This window comes from Eucalyptus grandis, chromosome 5, assembly GCF_016545825.1.
Source record: "Eucalyptus grandis isolate ANBG69807.140 chromosome 5, ASM1654582v1, whole genome shotgun sequence".
NCBI classification, from domain to species: Eukaryota; Viridiplantae; Streptophyta; class Magnoliopsida; order Myrtales; family Myrtaceae; genus Eucalyptus; species Eucalyptus grandis.
The window spans coordinates 29,525,016-29,540,120 of record NC_052616.1 but is presented as its reverse complement, the minus strand read 5'-3'; the positions used below and the strand labels follow the sequence as shown (position 1 = coordinate 29,540,120).

Genomic DNA, 15,105 nt, shown 5'->3' with positions numbered 1-15,105 from the left:
TTGATTTCTGTTAGCTCATTGACCAAAGAACTAAATTGTTCTATGACCTTTTCCTCTTCTCATTGTGTTTTTCAGGATCTAAGGATTGGACAGATGATTGGTGGGGGACATGAATCAAATGGCCTGTACTATCTTGATAAGAAGGTGTTAGCTACTGCAGTTGTGAAACAGACATCCACCGATGTATATCGGATGCATTGTCGTGCTGGTCATCCACCACCAAACCTACTTCGATGCCTATTTCCTGAGTCTAAGTCCGTGAGTTCCTTTAAGTGTGAAGCTTGTCAGTTTGGTAAACATCATAGAGCTTCTTTTCCTTCCCGCATTCAGAGTCATGTGTCTAGTCCATTTAAGTTGGTTCACTTAGATGTATGGGGTCCATGTCGTGTGTCTGATGTCCCTAGATTTAGATATTTTGTTACATTTGTGGATGATTTTTCCTGAATGACTTGGTTATTCTTAATAAAAGATCATACAGAGATTTTTCATTGATTTCAATTTTTCTATTTCAAAGTGTTGAATCAATATAATATCTTTGTCAAACATTTACGGTCAGATAATGCTAGAGAATACCTTGCAACAACTTCTGGTTTCCAGCCATTTTTGGAATCTCATGGTATTATTCATCAGACATCCTGCACATACACTTCACAACAAAATGGCGTAGCTGAACATAAAAATCGCCATCTTCTTGATGTTGCCGGTTGCCTCATGTTTCATATGCATCTACCTAAGCATTTTTGGGGCCATGCTGTTCTTACGGCGCGTATTTAATTAATAGGCTTCCAACTTCTATTCTTCGAGGGAAAACACCATTCTCAATTTTATATCCAAATCGTCCTCTCTTTTCCTTACCACTTCGGGTCTTTGGGTGTGTTTGTTTTGAAAATAGTCTTACTCCAGGTCTTGATAAATTGGATCCTTGTGCTGAAAAATGTGTCTTTGTGGGATACTCTCGAACTCAAAAGAGATACAAATGTCACAGTCCTATTTGTCGTCGTATGTGAGTGTCTATAGATGTGATGTTCTTTAAAGATCAGTCATATTTTTCTTCTCAAAATGTTCCACAAACACATAGTGATAGTGATGATTGTGTCCTACCAATGCTTCTATTGCCTTCCTTCTCTCCAGCTACCTCAAGAAAATTTTAGCTTTCTGACCGCACCTATCATCAACGAAGTACAATTCCAACTATGACAATACAGTCTTCATCAGCATCTGATTCATCCGTTCCCCCATTAGTTGCAGTGCCAGCCTCTGATCCTAATCCACCCATTGCTTCTTAAAAAGGTACACGTTCTTGTGTTGGTCGTCCTGTTGATTGTTATTCTAGTCTTTCTGATTGTGTTAGCATGCGTCATCCTATTTCAAATTTTTGTCCTATGATCGTTTATCTCCTACCTTCTTTGCCTTTGTCTCGTCGTTGTCTTTTGTCTCTGTGCCTAGTAGTGTTGTTGAAGCTCTTGCTCATCTGGGTTGGTGTCGTGCCATGGAAGATGAAATGCAGGCACTAATTCTGAACAAAACTTGACAGCTTACTTCCTTACTTATCGATAAGCAACCTATTTGGTTGTTGTTGGGTTTTCACCGTTAAAGTTCACCGGGATGGTACTCTTGATCGATTGAAGGCACAGTTAGTTGCAAAGAGGTATACTCAAACTTATGGTGTCGACTATAATGACACCTTCTCTCCCATGGCCAAAATTCCTTTTGTCAGTGTCTTTATTTCATTGGCTATGCAATTTGGCTGGATCCTTCATCAATTGGATGTGAAAATGCCTTTTTACATAGTCATTTGGCTGAGGAGGTCTACATGGAGCAACCACCTGGGTTTATTGCTCAGGGAGAGAATGTGGTATGTCGTTTGCACAAAGCTTTGTATGGACTTAAACAATCTCCTCGTGCTTGGTTTGGTAGATTTAGTGATGCGGTTATCAAATTTGGATTAAAGCGGTGTCAAGTAGATCATTTAATTTTTAGCTCTATGTCGTCAACTGGTTGTATCCTTCTAGTTGTATATGTGGATGATATCGTCATTACTGGCAGTGATTTAGGAGGTATTCAAAAACTTAAGCAATTTATGCATAAAGAATTTAGTACTAAAGATCTAAGATGTCTTTGATACTTTCTTGGTATTGAAGTATCATATTCACATGCTGGTATCAACTTATCGCAACAAAAGTATGTACTGGACATCTTTGGCGAGGTTGGATTTCTTGAAGTAAAGCCAGTTGATACCCCTATGGATCCCAATATGAAACTTGATGCAAAACATGGAGAATTACTACATGATCCAGCAAAGTATCGAAGATTAGTTGGTAAGTTAAACTATCTTACTATCATAAGACCTAATATATCCTTTGCGGTTAGTGCAGTAAGTCAGTTCATGAGTTCTCCTCATACCACTCATTATGATGCTGTACTTCGAATATTCAAATATTTGAAGGGAGCGCCAGGTAAAGGACTACAGTTCAAGAATTATCGCTATTTAAACATTGCAGGCTTTTCTGATGCCGATTGGGCTGGATGTCCTGTAGATAGGAGATTTACTTCATGCTATTGTGTGTTTCTTGGGGGTAATTTAGTTGCATGGAAAAGCAAGAAACAACATGTAGTTTCCCAATCAAGTGCTGAAGCTAAATATTGTGCTATGGCGCATGTGACAAGTGAATTATTATGGTTAAGAATGTTACTATTAGAGATTGGAATGTCACCATCAAATCCATCAGTGTTGTATTGTGATAATCAATATGCTATTCATATTGCATCTAATCCAGACTTCCATGAGAGAACTGAGCACATTGAGGTTGATTGTCATTTTGTGCAAGAAAAAGTTCAGAAAGGTGAGATTATTCTTCAACACACAAAGTCGGAGGATCAACTCATAGACAATTTTATGAAATCTCTATGGGGGAATAGAGTGAGCATCTTTTGTAACAAGTTGGGATTATTTGATATCTATATCCCAACTTGAGAGGGAGTGTTGAGAAATATTATAAATAATAAGGGTAAAATAGTAACTTAGTTATGAGTAGGGTTATGCACATATGTGACCCTATTTTATTTTGATAATTAGAAACCAATCATCTCATCACAATCCGCATAGTAAGTTTGGGACTAATTGAACAATTTGTCATGATTTTAGAGTCTCTTTACATGGTTTTCTAAGAATACACAATTTCTTTTTTTTTTTCAAAATATTCTTTACTAAGAAAAAAAATTAGGAAATTTTATCTAGGGATCTTAAGCAGTTCACAATCCGCACACTCCCATCATAATGGGGAAAAGAAAGAGCCAATGATGGCAAGTAGTCGCTAGATACTGGGGGGCTTTATCTTTTTAGAAATACAAACTTATTGAAGACATGCTTTTGTTCTTCATTACGCCTTGACCGGTTTCTTTTAATAATGTTTGGTCCTAGGATTGGGGCACTTTCACTTCCAACTTGAATGTCTTTCCTAAAAGAAGTGACAATCCTGAGACTTCAGCAATCACAAACTCTCCACCACCACTTGATTTTCCCGCTATTGTCACTGTTCTTTGCCCGTACTTTGCTTCTACTTCATTGTATAACTCATGCCCTCTCAGTTTCGTCATCCTAGTGCCTTTTCTCAATCCTAGAATGGTCACCTTGTCAATTACCCACTTCTCAATGAGAGCAAATTCCCCATTAACAACTTCTGATCTGACAACAACACCATTCCCTGTTTTCTCACAATAAAACTTCACTAGAGTCCACTTATTTCCTTCCCCTCCCATTTCGACATCATCTCCATCATCTAAGAACACTTGTCCTGTGCTATTCCCATGGCCATCAACCACAACTAACAGCTTGAATGGTGTTCTTCGAGCCGCTTCCGTAGTCATGGCCTCTCCTTGCATGGCCAATATATTACCTTCCCTTACATGAAGATGAGGATGATCAGGCGGCGCATTGAGCATCACATTCATTCCTGAAGTTGTGCTCACTGAATTTGAGTAATTGAAGAGATCAAACCAATTTCCACTCGGAAAATAAGCATCCACGGTTTGGGCACCTGATTTTAGTACAGGAGTCACCATTAGACCCTTACCAATTAAGAATTGGGAATTGATATTGTAAGTCATTGTATCCTCAGGGAATGAGAAAAATAGGGGCCGGGCAATGGGTATCCCCTTTTGATATGCCTCATACATCAAGGTATACAAGTATGGGAGCAAGCGATAACGAAGCCCGAGCACCTTCCTGGCGGATGCAGTGACAGAATCCCAGAGATAGAGCTCTTGACGAATAGAGTTAATGTCAGAGTGGTCTCTTGCAAAGGGATAAAAGGCCCCTAGCTGCATCAATAAAAGCTCTAAAATAAGTGCTTAAAGGTGTATGACAAAAAAACATGATTTACACCTCTATTCATTTGCCACTTGACATATTCAACATAACATGAATTACTAGCAAAAAGATAACCGAACTTCCCCTCACCCTAAAGAAAATTTATGTAGTTTATTTCTTTCTTTAAAAGGAAGTAAAATTCCCTGCCCCCTAAGAAAAAAGGAAAAGAAAATTGATCACTCCTATGTCTAAATGCATATCAAGAAAGGCTTAAAGCTACACGGTTGCAGAGCAGCTCAGTCAATATAAATTAAGAAAAGGCATGGTAGATGTTTACCTGAATCCATCTGTTGCAGAGCTCTTCGGTTGTGTCCCAGAAGAAACCGCATATATCAGCTCCTACCATTGGAATTCCGAAGAGCCCAAAATTTAAAATTGCAGGAACTGAGTAAGCCAAGTCATCCCATGTGGCGGCATTGTCTCCAGTCCAGTGTGCAGTGTGTTTGCCAGAGCTTAGAAAAGTCGATCTCGAGAGAATGAATGGCCTTTTACCAGTAACATTGACTAAGGCCTTGTTTGTTGCTCTGGCTTCCAAGAGTCCATAGAGGTTATGAGCATTGTATTCTGAAATATTTCCAAAATGAAGTGACGTTGCAGGGATAGTTTTGTTGTTGATAGGCCGATGAACTCCTGCATTGTTTATTTTGTAGGGAGGATTGTCAAGAGTGGAAGGAAGAGGCGGAGGATCATTGAAGTTGGACAACTCGTTCATGTCGATCCATAGGCCATCAAATGGAAGAACATCGTGAAACCTCTTTATCTCCCCACCCCAATAACTCTCACTAGATGGGTGAAGGAAGTCAGGGAAGTGCACTGGCCCTGGCCAAACACGACCTAAATATGGCACTCCCTCACGCTTGAGGAAGATGTCGGCTTGCATCCCCCTGATGTAGGTCCCATATGTCTTGTTCACACTAATGCCTGTTAAAGATCACCCATTCAAGAGAAAAGGAAAGTACTATTAAGATGGCAATTTGCAAGAAATAAAAAGACCAAGTTTCGACCACAAGCATTTCAGCACCAGCATACCTGGATCAAGTATCAGGACATACTTTTGACTGTTCTCGTGAAGGCTGCTGACAAATTCTTTCATCTTTTCCACCGGAAAATTGATAGGGTCAAGAGTGAAGTCCTTGTTTGCATCCATATGATCAATGTCAGTCCACATAACTTCCAGTGGAATATTAGCTTTTGCATAACCAGCTACCACGCCCTCTAAGTCTGGGACATTCTTGTAACCCCACCGGCATTGATGAAATCCTTGAAAGTAAATCAATAGAACTAACATTTCAAACTAGTCAAGTAACACATGTAGAAGAAGCCATCTACCGTGAATCAAACTTTACAACTGATCTACACCTAGCAATATATACAAGTAAAGCGACCACATTTCTTGAACATCAGTGAGCACTGTGGTAGGATCAGCTGGGGGTCGGGAAACAGTGGTTTTCAATGGATAATAACAGACCTTCAGATTTGTTCCCTATTGAGCATAACATGCAAAGTCTGACTAGTGTCATCTCCGTGAGAAAAAAAAAAAAAAAACTTATAAAGCAAGTCAATGGCAATAAACTCTTCAATTCCATCTTCATTATGCTAGATACTACCAAAATAAGCTACAGAAGTCAATGAGCAATAGTGGAATCATATTCATCAAAATGTAAGCAGCAACAATTGAAAGAAACTCATAAAAACCAGATACCGAAGGACCAGTATGGCATCGGGGTCGGCCGGCCAATGAGCTCGGTGTACTGCTCCATGACCTCCTCTGGTGATGGCCCGGGGAAGAAATACAAGTCCAACACCCCACCGATCACCTTGTAAGTGATCCTATCGCCAGTGTACACCACGTCCATGCCATTGCTGTTTAGCAACAGAACGCCATGGCTCGTGCCCGCCCCAACTCCTCCACCGCCGCCCCCGCCGCTGCCAACGGACGACCTGACGTCCATGTAAAACGGATGCGATCCGTACAGGTTGACATCGAGGTACGCACTACGGATGTCAGCGTTCCAGAGAGTAAGGGTTTGGTTGGGCAGGAACCGGAGCGACGGCTTCGTGTGCTCTCCGATCCCGTACAGGGAGGAGCGGCCGGGAGGGAGGGAGGAGGAGAGCTGGAGGTACTGGCCCTTGAAGACGAGGAAGGCGGAGGGGTCGGAGGTGGAGGTGTCGAAGAGGACGTCGCCGGAGGAGCGGCGGGAGACGGCGAAGGAGAAGGGGGTGGTGTTGCGGAGGTCGAAGACGAGGTCAGAGGAGGCGGCGGAGAGGCGGCGGTGGGAGCCGGAGGGGACGGCGGCGGCGACGGCGGCGGAGTCGGGGTTCGGCGGGGAGGGGACGGCGGTTGACGAGGGATGAGGTCGTCGGGGACTTCCCATCGGCGGCGGTCGGCGTCTGTGATTCGGACCCGAAGACGACCGCTCGCTTCGAAGCTGGAAGGAGAACCGTGATGACGTCAGCAAAAATTACCCATTAAAATATACTTTATTATTTATCTTGCAAATGTAATATATATAAACTAACATTTTAATTTAATCTTGCAGGTCTTTCAATATCGAAGTTTGATTATTTTCTTTCCAGCAACGACCTTCTTAGGATAATTTGAAAAATCGAAATATTTTTTTCCTTTTTTTTTAAGTATATTTATACTATGAATTTTTATTGTGTAACAATAGAATGATTTCAAATTGATATATATAACTAACAATTTTTTTTTTTGCGCATATATGTCGATTGTAAAAATGAATCTAGCAAAAATACTTAAAACATTGCTAAAATAAGACCTGGCAACAAGGCGGAGGCTCTCGACGTCAGGCCCGTAGACGGTGGTTGCCTTGATGAGGCGGAGCTTGGCGGTCAACGCCGTTCCCGACGCGTCGACGGTCACTGACCCGACCGTGTATCCATACCCAACGACGCCGGGCGTCCCCTCGGCTTCTCCGACCGACGCGTGGACGTCCGACGTAGACGACAGCAGGTACAAGAAGATCAACAACGCCAAGAGAGGTAGAAGAAGACAGCGATGATGGTCTCTGCTACTCCGCATGTTTTCAGCTAGATAGAGAGAGAGAGAGAGAGAGAGAGAGAGAGAGAGAGAGAGAGAGTGGGAGGAGCTTCGATTTTCATCTGCCGCCCGCGGTGGACTTCCCACGGTTTGTCTGCCATTCCCGTCCACATCAGGATAACTTTCTTGACGGGGATAAAGGAAGATAGCGATAAGGTAACTTTCTTTACAGGGGTGGATTGCAGGGCCCGCGAGATTGGGGAAATTCCAATTTGGCGGGGCCGGCTCACACGCTTCTCACATGCTCGTCGGAGGGAAACTCTTGCCCGCGCTCGTGTACCGGTCGAGCAAGGCTTAATATTTCGAGTTCTGTAATGTTAAACATGATGCATGCATGATTATACATTACGGATTATAAATTATGAAACTTCTTGTGATCTTGATTACTGGAAAATCTTCGCTAAAAGTACAAAGTAATTGTACTTTTTTCAATCAAGATTTAGTTAAAGAATGACTTAAGGAGAAATCATGTGGAAGCTTAATGCTCTTTTGTCTTAAGATTTAACATGATGAGTCCTATATGAAATTTATGTAAAGCGATTCATTATCGATCACAATTATTTGATGAAAAATGTGGTTACTCACGCCACTAGTGATCTTTTTATCTCAAGTCGGGTTGTGCAGGGGAATGTGAAAGGATGATCTTTCGGTAGCCCTATGATTAGACACATGATCAATGAGGCGACTGGCCTATGTTTACACCTAAATTTTTTGCCCAAAAAACTCTCATGCATTTCATGAAAATTAAAGATCAAATCTGTCGACAATGACATAATTTCACACCTAATCATGAATATTTTTATTGCACGGTCTTGCATTCTTATGCTAGGCTACATTTTTCCACATTTAATCTTTAAGGACCCCTTTAATAACATTGTTTTCATTATTATTATTATTTTGTCAACCAACTTGATGTCACTTGTTCTGGATCTTTCGTGGAGGATGAATAATTTGAAAAATATTTTTCCTAAAACCGATTTGCTTGTACCAACTACAAAAATGAATCAACGATATGTATTTTTATTGTTTATGAAAATACTTAGATATAATTTGTTATCAATAATAAAAATATTTTTCATTGACGAATTATTTCAAGCAATATAAGAAATTATATTTTGAAATATATTTTCCCAACCATTCGTTTTTCATGAAATAAATGAAGCTTTAATCTTTGGGAAAATTATAAATGAGGATCTAAAGTGCCATCACTTTCTCACAAAGAGTTTGAAGTAGATCTTATGTCAAATGAGAACTCGGAGCGGTCATGATTGTTTTTAAATAAAGGCTTGACTATAGCTAAATGTTTTGGCCGATCAAGGGCATTTTTCATCTAAAGACAATGTTAATTTTAATTCTTTTTCTTTTCTTTTTAACGAGGGCCTAATGACTCTCACTAGCCACTAAGCAAGGGCTACAAGCCTCACATGTTGCGAGCGATAGCAAGGCTATCCCTTGCCTAGCCCTCTCCAAGCATCACCGGTAGTCAGCCATCACTTGAGATCAATCACCAATGAAGAAGAAAGAAAACAATCAGAAAAAGGGAAAAAGAAGAAAATGAAAAAATAAAATAAAAAAAAAAGGTAAATAATGAAAAGAAGGCTCTTCTTTGAAATTAACATATCTATTCCAGGCTCTTATTTGAAACATGATCCACTTCATATCTTTATTTGAAAAAATAAGTGCACTTTGAACTATTATTTGAAACAAGGTCTACTTCAAGCTCTTATTTAAAATTTTCCTTAATCTTTTGTCAATAGATGTATAAGTAAGAAAGTCTTGTGATTTTTAACGCACGAGATTTATACTCAATTAGGCATTTTTTCCATAAGGTTAAGACTTTATTTTTCACCTAAATTTAGAAAAAAAAAGAATAAATAAATGTCAATTTTCTATGACATTGCTCCCTCATGCAGAGTTTACTGATTCATGACGCATTAAGGTGCCTCTCACACTTCATGATATGGTTAGTTTAGTTTTCTTACTAGTTTTTTTTTCATATCTCATTTAGAATTTGTATCGACTGATACGAAAATTACAATTAAAGCTGAGAAGAAGAAAAAAACAAGCAAATTTACATGGAAATCCTTCCAGGAAAAACTATGGAAAGTGGAAAAGCAAAATCCATTATAAAATTTCAAGAATTACAAACAATGGCTCAAAAACCTAAGACTTTTTCTGTCTCAATTTCTTAATCTAATAATTCGAGGAAAAAAATATTTGCATTGCTCTCAAGCCCTAACATTGGCTCAAGCCTATAGATAATTCAAGAAATATTCAATAAATTTCCACCTTGGCTTAAAAATTCTACATAAGCAATGAATGATCTTCTCATTTCTCTAGAGTAAAACTCAGGTACAACAAACATTAAAAAAATCCAAATAATAATTGAATTTGGCAATAGGCAAGGGCTTTGTCAACTTATCAAGTGGATTGTTTTTTGTACCAATCTTCAATACCTTGATATAGCCGTCAATAAGAATGTCTTGGATAAAGTGATACCACACATTAATGTGCTATGTCCTCTCATGATACCATTGATCTTTAGCAAGATGTTTGACCATCACTATGGAAACAGTCACGCCATGATCCACATCGTGCTCTCCAGATAAGCCTATTAACCATATATCATCTCTAACGGCCTCTATAATAGCCATATACTTTGCCTCTGTAGTAGACAAAGCAATCATATGCTATAAAGTAAATTTCCAACAGACTACACAACCTCCTATAGTAAAGATGTACCCAATCAAAGATCTCTTGTCAATGCCACCAGCATAATCGAAATCAACATATCTTGTAAGAGTGTCACTAGTTTTCTCAAAATCTAAACTAAAATCAAAATTACCCTTCAACTACATCAAAATCCACTTCATAGCTTCCCCATAAATTTTGCCTATGTATGTTTAATATCTAATTACCTCACTGATAACATGTGAAATGTCAAGTCGAGGACAAATCATATCATATATAAAACTACAAACTACATAGAGTATGGAATATGTGACATATTTTATATCCTCATTTATTTGTGGACATAAATTAGCCAATAATCTAAAATGAGGAGCAAGTGGAGTACTTACTAGTTTGAATAATGTAGAAGATTGCAAATTGAACCTCCATTGATCAAATTGAATGCTAGTCTAGAATAGGTCAAGCGTAATTGGGTCAATTAGGGAATTTCGTATTTGAATTTGAAACTGTATGCTCACTAATTTGGTCAAATTAAACTAAATGATTGTGGTTTTGTCAAAGATTATATTGGAGTTGGATAGTGTTAAATCAACTGTATTCGGTTTTGGCTAATTTGCACCTCGCGTGCATTGGCCTCCCTCAACTTGCGACACTCATCTTCATCTTTTCCTTGAAGTCTCGGTAGCCGAAGTTCATCGATTCGGCCATCGGAAACTCTTTAATCAATTGATTTCATTTAATTGCTCAGTTAATTTCATTGAGTTTATTTCTCATACCATCCTTTACTTCATTGATTCATAGCGTGGCAGGACTATTTTTGGCTGATTTGTGAAATTTATTGAGGAGATACGACGGCCAATCAGCCCGACCGAGCATTGCAAAGTTAAATAACAAGGTTAGTCTCTATTGAACTTAGTTTAATGATGATGGAGGATGGATGTTTATGGCCAATTGCATATGTTGAGTTAATGATGGTTAATGATGTTGCTGAGATGTTGAATATAGACTTAGAATGATGCATGTTCTGCAAATCATGTGTAGAAATTGGTAAGTGATCGTTTGATGATAGGTTGTTACATGATATTGTATTCTAGAAATTCGAAGTTTAGTGAGTCAATGGGCTTAATTGACTAAATTGACCAGGTAGACTTCAAAATATGGAAAAATGACTAACTAGAGAAATGATCCTGACTTTCTAAGCTTTGATTTAATAGGTCGTATCTCAAAATTGAAGATTTTTTATTATTATTTTGTTTTTTGAAAGAAAGAGGTCATTCATATATTGGAATAACACTTAACAAGTACATATGAGGTTTGCAAGCCTAGTAGATCTCAAATAATTGTAGAATAAACTAAAAGCCAGAAAACAAATAACTAGGCACAATCTGCATTGGAAGCACACTCTCATCCCTCAAGAATAGATATGCTATTGTAAATGTTTGGCAACTAATCACTAGGTTCAATGATGACATATATCGAGATCTCCCACTCCATTTGCAACGACTTACGGTGTGTGTCTAGGTTCAACGTCCTTATCAGCATCGTCGTGAAGAGACATCGGCATCAAAATGTTAAAAGAACACAAATCAAATATAGACTACCGACTCAGGTACTACTCCTTACCTATGGTAGACTACCGGATGGGAATTGTGCCTTTTGCTCCTGTCACCCAAATTCAATTGATCACTTGTTTTTTCGATGCCCCATTCTTGCTGCCTTAGTCACTTTTTGGGCTGCAAGATTTAATTATGCTTGATGGAATAAATCTTGGAAGGAAAACTTGCTTTAGGCAATCAAATCTCTCTTAGGACCCTCCTTCCGCTCTTCTCTTGCTCTCTTTGCATTTTGCTGCTTTATGCAACATCACTTGGAAGGAGCATAACAATATACCGTTCCGGGGTAGACCTCCCTCTCTTTTGGCCATGAAAAGACGGCTTGAATAAGTTATAAAGGACAAAGCCTTGTCCTTCCATCAAGTCCCTCCCACTGCGGCTAATAGGAGATTATTGCAAAGCTAGTCGCTCAACCCTTCCATTTTGGTGAGCTGATGGATTTCGCCCTCCTCTTGGCTTTCGAGACGGCCCATTACCAACCTTAGAGTTGTGCTTGGTTTCTTTTGTTGGTAGTGCTTTCTCTTTGCTGTTTGTGTTGGTTTGGGCTTACTGGTTCCGTGCCGTTGTTTGGCCTTTTTCCTTCCCTTGCCTTTGGCTTGGTTTCTTTTACCTTGGTCCTCTTTCACTCTCAGACTTGTTGTCTGTGTGAGTGCAAGTTTCTGGGACTGAGTTTTTGCTGTATAGCTTTATATAGCTCTTTTTGTTTAAAGTCAATATATATCTTGCCTTCACCAAAAAAAGAAAAATGTAAGTGACTCTTAGATCTATATCCAGATCTAGTTCGAGAGAGTAGAACCCCAAAACTTGACCTAAATCTAAATCGGGGAGAATAGTGGCCTAGTCTTAGAGAGGTTATAGATGGGGTGTCAATGGTTCGATTCTATTTGAATATTTTGGAAAACCGAACCAAACTATTTGCTAGTGCATAAAATTTGAACCAAACTGCGTCCCGAACCAAAAGTAACTCGAATCGAAGACTTGGCTCGGTTAGGATCTAATCAGTTTTCAGTTTTCTCTTTGGAAATATTAGAAAGAGATTTAGTGGAAAAGGAGAGAAAGAGTGTGAATTGTACTATTAAATAGAATAGTGAGTTTCAGTTTGCTTTAGTTAACCAAATCGAAATTACCCAAACTAAAATAAAAAATGGTTATTTTTATTATTCAAATCAAAACCCGAACCAACAAAAATGCATGAAAATTTGGTTCGGTTTGGATTAGTATCAATTTTGTTTGATTTTTCGATTCGGTTTTGACACTCTAGTTATAGAGCCACATAATGAATATCCTCTCGATGACAGTTGATTAAACAAATGGCAGAACTAGTCCCTACATTCGTACAAGGTACAAGATCAGTTGCAGAAATTTATTTACACATACAAACACCCAAAACAAATTGGGAGAGAAGAAAGACAAAGAGCTTTAAAAGAGGGAACAAGGAGAGAGAGAGAGAGAGAGAGAGAGAGAGAGAGAGAGAGAGAGAGAGAGAGAGAGAGGGTCCTTTCTCTCTCAGAGTGATGGCATTGTAAAGAGGCGGCGACTTCAAGGGAAATGAGATAAAAAAAACCCCAACCTGTTTAATTTGAGGCTGCGTTTGGCAGTCGGGATAAAATTTGGGATATGATATGATTTATCCTATCTTACGTTTGGTGCTCACTCAAGACAAGATAGAGTTGAATATAAGGGGGATATAGGTAGGATACAATTATCTCATAGGAGAGGTGGGATAAATGTGGATATGATTTCTAATGTCCATAATAAGAAAGTTATTTTTCTCAAATAGCAAACTTATTAAATTAACAAAATTGAAATTTTATTTCAATATAAATAACATTTGAATTATAATTTAAGAAATTAAAAGTAAAAAAGTAGAAATTTATTTTTAATTAATCTTATTTTAATTTATATATTCAACTTTAATTCTATCTTATAATAAACATTCAATCTATAAATTAAATATTTATATTTATTATATATTTTAGGTATGTTAGTACAATTTACTATTTGATAAAATTTTATTAAAGAATGATGAAAGGGAAAAAAAGAAATAATATAAAAAGAGGAAAAATAAAATAAAAATAAATTAAGGAATTGTGTTACGAGAGATTTTCACTATCTCCATTTATGAACATTTAGGTTCATTTGTAATGATATGCCATTTATATAAAAAAAAAAAAATGTATATAATATGATGTGAATATATCTGACTTTAATACTGCGACTCACCAAACAATTGACACGATATAAAAAAATCCCAAGCTTTCATATCCTATCATATCCAGTCATATCCCGATTAGAAATCCGGATGACCAAACGTAGCCTAATAGGTTGAGCTAATGAGTTTCATGTGTACACATTGAAGATCGTTTGCTATGTCATATAGGTCACAAAATCTGAGGCTAGAATCTAAAAATTGACCTATGTTAAGTGATTCCATTTTCATGTTCCCTGATTTTTCCGATTTTCTACATTCATAATTTGGAAAAGTTTTCTTCGTGAAAGTCATAGCCAGAAATTTGAGCTTTTCATTGATATTATATTCGTCTCGTTTGGTCAGCCAAATATCTGATCAATGTGCTAGTTAAATTCCGCACTCAGATTTGGAAAAACTGTTTCTAGGATAAACAACGAGCTTTGCAATTTTGAGGTATTTGAGGTCTTTTCTTTTACAAAAACTTAAGACCCCAAAGTTGTTCATTAGGGTCTTACTTAGTAAGTAGGAAAATTTCAGACTTTGATTGTATTTCTAGAATGTCTTTTGGAGCAAAATCCCAAAATAAGACATTTCTGTTTTCAAAATGTTTTGCAAATGAGTCCCTGCGCTTATTTGAAAACTAACACAAGTCCGTGGTCTTTTTGTGAAAGCTCAAAATAAGAATGCTGTAAAGGACATTTAGAGCTACCTACCTGTAAAATTTGGAGGGATTTCGTAATTTTCAGATATTCTTCCTGAATTTTCTTACGGATAAAAGCCGAGTCAAATGTGGACTGCTGGGTCATTTTCCTCAATTTCGGGTTTTCTGGATCAGAATTGGGTCAAGTGGTCTTCATGTACTTTGAACTGTACACCCTCAGCTTTCTATTGATGCCCGAATCATTTCAACAGGACCTCGTTTGGTATGTTAACTGAGTCAAGACATAATTAATCTGAATTTAGGATAAACCTGAATAAGTGACCCTCATGATTCACTTCCTTTTGTGATTGATTGTAAATCAAGGTCAAATGACCTGAATGCATACCTAATTTGATGCTTATGCATGTGTTTGCTAGATAAATGGATAGGTCCGGTGCATGCTCAACGGGTAGCCTATTGTGAAATGATTAGAACAGAATCTAAAAGTTAGTTGATATTGACCATCATTATGTGAATGCA

General features: G+C 38.1%; 2 pseudogenes; both read right to left on the bottom strand.

Annotated features, from left to right (window-relative positions):
- Positions 1-3,203: 3,203 nt before the first annotated feature.
- LOC104427563 lies at positions 3,204-7,527 on the bottom strand (annotated as a pseudogene).
- A 2,416-nt stretch (positions 7,528-9,943) lies between these two features.
- Positions 9,944-15,105, bottom strand: part of LOC104427564 — a 26,005-nt pseudogene continuing 20,843 nt past the window's right edge.